This window comes from Drosophila pseudoobscura, chromosome 4 (genome assembly GCF_009870125.1).
Source record: "Drosophila pseudoobscura strain MV-25-SWS-2005 chromosome 4, UCI_Dpse_MV25, whole genome shotgun sequence".
In the NCBI taxonomy this organism is placed as follows: Eukaryota; Metazoa; Arthropoda; class Insecta; order Diptera; family Drosophilidae; genus Drosophila; species Drosophila pseudoobscura.
In genome coordinates, this window is record NC_046681.1 from 16763731 (window position 1) to 16769649 (window position 5919).

Below are 5919 nucleotides of genomic sequence, written 5' to 3' on the forward strand. Positions count from 1 at the left end.
CGTTCCAAGAGTGTGAGAAAAGTCACGCACCACCGGATCCTCCACCACCAATATTTACTCCTGCTCCGCCTCCACCTCCGCCTCCACCTCCACCTCCGCCTCCGCCTCCACCCCCGCCTCCACCTCCGCCTCCGCCTCCGCCACCACCTCTCTTTACTACGCGGGGTGTAAGTTTTCCCCCTCATGGCAATCCCTATCCTTATCCCCCACGTACTCCTCGACCTATATTTAATCTGCCTACTTTATCTCCAGACGTCATGAGCGAAGGCTGTATAGACGACTGTCCCTAATCGAAAGAGTCCATAGGCTCTCCAACATCCAATGGAGAGAGCTAAGGAAATAAATAATGTAGAAAGTTGACTGTAGAAAGCTTTCATTCCAAGTAAATCTTGTCTTTATTCTAATTCATGAATCTGTTCTTCATGGTGGGAACCGAAGCGCTGTCCTTTTTCACGACTAGAGCTTAGCCCCGTCCTTGTAGGGACCCCTTGGTGGGAACCAAATTCTGGGATCATCCTGAGCCTTCACCATTGTGCTGCCAAAGTTAAGGTACCTTCCTGCAACCAGCCAGAGGCCTACCCAGAGATTCAGCTAAGCATCTAGTCAGTATCTATATACTCGTACTTACATATCGCCAACAGTATATGTTTCCTCACCGAAGTCATCTTTGATGGACTGCTGTTAGCGCAAGATTTCACCGGGGTTTTATAATGGAAAAGGAACTGGAATTAGCACTGGTTTGGGCAGCTGATTATCTTCGGTCTTATATGAACGATTGGAAATCAGGTGTGGAGAATTTACTCCAACTACTCCGTCCTTTCAAATGGAATGCGAAGTACATTTTCCCATTATTTTATGAGTAATAATATGATTTGAAAAGTTCTTAGAGCTTAAGGCTTGTACATTATAAAGCATTTATGAGATTTGTAGCCCCCCCCCTGCAGGGACTTGGCTGCACCCAAAACAAATAACTTTCCGAATATTTGAAAAGTTTCGTTAGTTGCAGAGTTCTAGAGTTTCAAAGTTTTCTCCACCATGTCCCCCGAAAAGAGCCCCTACCAAAATGTTACATAGACATTAATATGCGGCATGCATTCTGGAGTGGAAATGGAAACAGTAATGGAAATGGAAATGGAAATGCGTGTGCTTTTGGGAGTGTAAATGACTTGTAAATGATGCTGTTTGTGGTCAGCGGGAGGCTCCATACTCGTAGATTGACACACATATCACCCATTGAATATCGATGATAACTGGACCCAAAGTATCTCATGTGGTAATCGAATTACAGAAACAGATACTGATTTCCCAACATCAAACTCTCAAATTGGAATTAACATAATTGGAGGCACAAATCGTTTTTAAATTGGGGCTCGTTTACAGTTTCAATCGAATTCCAATGGAAAATAAATAAAATTTTGCAATAAAAAAGCGAAAGAGAGAGACAGGAAGAGATCTATGAGATGCTATAAAATATTTGCTATTGCCTCAGATAGAACATGGATCAAAAAGTATCTTCTCCATAAGAAAAGACTTTAAAAAACTGCTGTAACGAATGTCGCGACAATTTGTTGGGCCTGAGCGATATTTAATGTTGATTTATGGGATGCAATCCGTGAGATACAATTGCTTGCCGCAGTCGTTGTGTGTGCGCGCCTCGAATGCGATTGAAAATTGAAAGTTAGCGGAGTGTTAAGCAAACATTAGCCGAACGCTGAAAGTGAAATTCGCGCCATCAGCATCGCATTTTTAAAGGCATTATTAAAAACGTTCTTGGCCCGAACATCAGCCATTATAATTAACTGGCAAAAACCGAAAAAAATAAACGAAAACGAAAACGTTTCGCACGATAAATCATCCAGCATTAATATATCATTTTAATTATGAAAACCGCTCCGACAGACGGCGGAATAAAACAACCAAAAAGACAAACCAAATTCAGAAGTGCCCAAAAAATTAGCAAAAGCGCAGAACGAAGCGAAATAAAAGTAGATATATTGCTGCACATCTCTCCGAGGATGAGGGGAAGTGGTCCCAAAAAAAGTCTGGACAAAGCGATATTTTATTTCTAGGGAGTAACAAAAAGACATTAAAGAAAAGATTTAGGAGATATTTCCAAAAATATGTAAATCGCTAAACTGTAAGAAATCTGCCAAGATATCTCCGAAAACATCTTCCAAAATGCATTAAATTTTCCCTTTCATTAATTATGGTTTCAGGTGTACTTTTAAATCCCTAATCTCTTTAAAAATAAGCTCCTAAAATTCGCTTCTTCGTAATTCTCGGCAGCCCAAAATTCGGTATAAATCAAATTAATTTTCGACACCATACAAAACCGAAAATTCTACAGAAATTTGATGAAACCATAAACCGCCAAAAAGCATTGAATGCAAATTCCGAATTCGCAGTAAAACGTTTGCCGATGCCACAAAAAAGAAGCCCAAAGAGGGAGCTCTCGCTCCCGTGGTTGAGTTATGAAGGCCAAACGATGTTTGTTGGAGCCTTTAAACGCCTTTCCGCTTGACCTGGCCAAACAGGCCCTGGCCACCACCTGACGACAGCGGATGACAGCGGATATGCTCTCCCTTCTGTTCTGGTCTGGCCTGCTCTGCTCTGCTCTGATCTGCCACCTGTTGCCAATCAGCTGCTTTAAAAGTTTGCTGCTTTTTTTGGTTTTGGCTTTAATAAGGCAGGGGTTGGGGTTGGGGCTGCAGCTCGTGGCACTTGCCACCGCTCAGGTGGCAGACGCCGCAATCGGAAGTCCTGGTTTATGACATGGATACGCACCAGCGTATAGGAGTACTATGGCCAGCGGTCATACGATATCAGCTTGAGCTGCCACCTGGTCCTTCGTTTTCGATCATCGGATAAGGTCAAGTGCTGTTCAGAGGCCATAAATCGATATGGTTTCTTCAGATGATCGTTTAGCGGAGAGTACGCCCTCAGAGTGGATTGCACAATCATCTATAATACCATTCACTCATATCTAATGCATCTAAAGCACCTCTAAGAGGCATACCACTTGGCAGGAAGATGTCCCACACGGGGGGGGGGGGGGCCTCCACTCACAATGTGGATAGAATTGTTGTGGCTTTTGTATCTGAGTGTGGCGGCCACTTGATTGATTGCCTCAATTGTAGTTCAAGTCTTCTTGTGGCTCGTTTTTGTATGATTTACAGCTACTATTTATAGGAAATGTGCAGAGCACGCAAAAAACAAGGTATTTGCGAGGGGAAGTCGGCATCGCATCCCACTTGACAGACGCCGCTGCCATCCGGAGAGCAGCAACAGCAGCAGCAGAGGCAGATGCAAGATGCCGAGGTGCCGAGATGCAAGAGACAGAGGCATAGTCTGAGGCAAGTGCACCTCTATATACAAAGTGCCCCAACAATTTTGTTTACAATTGGAGCACGTCTGTTTTGGCTGCGGCAGCTGCTGCTGCTGCTGACCAACGGAACGGTCGTTGGCCATTAACTTGCAGCCGTCGAAAGCTGAGTCTGCAATTACAACATGATATATATACTACGAGCACATATACTTCCACAGATATATGTGTAAGTATATTAAGAATAAAGTTCTGTAACTGGAGCATGCTTTCGTCTACGGCTCGCATCTCGAGGTAACATAACACCCTCCGCTTTGGGGGGGGGAGAGACCCGCACAGACCCCTGAAGAGAGTCCCGTACTGCGGGCCGGCCGATGGTGGGTTCTGTGTACTTTTCACACGCTCATGTGAAAAGCGTGCTATGATACCATTTTCACATTTTCACATTTCCACACAGCCACAGCCATTCTATACAAATATTTAACTGTTCGACAAAGGAATGCCATGCTAATATGTTGCCCGACTACAAGCTATAATTTTGTATACCCTGGAAGGGGTATACTTCATGGAGATCTGAGCACGCGTTGATCTGTCTCTAAGAACTTTGTAAGTCTTGTGAAAAGCGTGCTGTTGATCGAAATTAGTTTTAAAAGACTTTGATAACACAATTGCTCAATCAGTAACTGTCTGTAAGAACTGGGGTTAACAGGAGATCCAAATGAAAGAAAATTGTAATAATGGCTTGTTATCTAAAAAAAAAGGTTTCTCTATGAATTTCATATAGATCGAATTATGAAAATTGAAAGAAAATCTATCTAATCTATGGATAACCCTACTCTAATGATGTTCTCCTTAGTTTCAAGGGTATCTAACCTTCGTTATTGCTCGGAATCTCTGCTTGTTTCTTAGTTCCTCTGTTCGATGACCTCCTAATTAGGGCCTGATTCATGAATTCTTAATTGCCCTACCCTGGGCTAGTTGCATAAGCATCCATCTGCCAATCTGCCAACCACCATGCCGTGTTTCAGGCTAATTAAATAAATCTCAATCGCAGGCAAACAAACCGAATTGGTTCCGCATTTTTCGCACAAAGTTTTTCACAACTTTTCGAATCTATTCATCCGTCAGCGCCATCCAACCGTCAACCGTCATCTCCATCTATCAAAGATCTAATGAAGCTGAGACTTGGTCCATCATTCGTGTTTTGCCATTTCCTTATAATTCGCAAATTATCGGAACCACAAAAAGTTTCGGTTTTATCTCGCTGTTTTTTTTATTTTGGTTTATTTTTGGGGTTTCTGGTTCGTTGATGATAATTTCACTTTCATTAATAATTTTTTTGGACTCTTTGAGTCTGTCATAATTAATTTGAGTTATTTTTTGTTGTTGTTTTATTTTAGTAAAATAAATCATGGCAGAAAAGAGCGGTCGACAAAGAGAGACAGAGAGAGGGAGGGGAAAATTATGACAATGTCTCGGGGATTCAAAAATTACGTTTGACTTTTTGACTTTCTTTTCGCTTCGGTGGCTTTTGTGTGTGCGAGTGTGTGAGTGTGCGAGTGTGTGAGTGCATGAGTGTGCCGAGTATGTGGCCAAAGTTCAGGGGTTTATTACATTGGCTTTTTAATAGCAAGTCCGAGTTACGAGCTGCCATAAGAGTCTTTAACCCATAAATGGCCAGAAACGTGCTCATCATAAATTTTCAACTAAGTTCTAGCCATGAATTATGGTAATTTTTTGTTGCTACTCGTAGGCAGTCGCATGTGGTGTTTATAAATTGTTTTCAGAGTCTAAGGTGAAAATTTATGAGAGAGCCCAAGCTGTATCATTTACCTTCAAGTAATTTCATATTTATTTAATGTTTATTTTGGTTTTGTAGGGGGGACCTTTTTGGGGAGGGGGGACCTTTTCAATGACATCCTTGTACAGTTTATGATACTTGTTGCCTAAAATCTGATTTATAAATATTCCCATAATTTTATGGGATATGTAATGTGCCATAAAATACTGCCAGTTAATTTTGGTTTTTCATTTAAGCTTCGTTTCACTTAATCAACCGAGTTTTTCCCCTGTCTGTGTTCTCGAACTCTCTGTCTGCCTCGCCCTTTCAACTTTGAGCACCATCCAAGCCCATCCGGCGTCACTCAGCTGAAACTTGTTGTTGCTGTGGTTCTCTCTAGCCCCATCCTCGGTAACCAATTTTCCTGTGAGGAAAGCCCACATGCCGGTCAAAATCGAATGGGAAACTAGTTTTCCTCCATACAATCGCCCAAGAACGCCCACTGGCACGCAGAGCAGCAACACCGCAATACTTCAAACATCAAGCGCATGCGTGACAACCCACACACATGTAAAAAGAGCGAAAGAGCACACCTACGCTTGCAGAGAGCGACTAAAGCAGAGAGAGAGAGAGCAGTACTAAGTCTGGCCAAAGCAGAGAGAGCGCTAGTCAGCCCTTCAAGTTAGCTCGATCTGCTCTGGCATATTCCGCTCTCCCATGTGCCTACGCTCTCTCTACCATGCGAGCGCTCCCCGCCGCAGCTCTCTCGAATAGGTCTCGTCTCTCATGCTTGCGTGCTGAGTCTGGAACAGGTTAG

The 5919-nt window shown here is 42.9% G+C and overlaps 1 long non-coding RNA gene across 1 annotated transcript; it reads right to left on the minus strand.

Annotated features, from left to right (window-relative positions):
• Positions 1-371: 371 nt before the first annotated feature.
• On the minus strand, positions 372-741 carry LOC26533320 (uncharacterized). The gene is made up of 2 exons (XR_001450870.2): positions 629-741; positions 372-575 (listed from the first exon to the last, which is right to left on the minus strand). It is a non-coding gene; the product is annotated as an uncharacterized lncRNA (long non-coding RNA).
• Between the last annotated feature and the right edge of the window lie 5178 nt (positions 742-5919).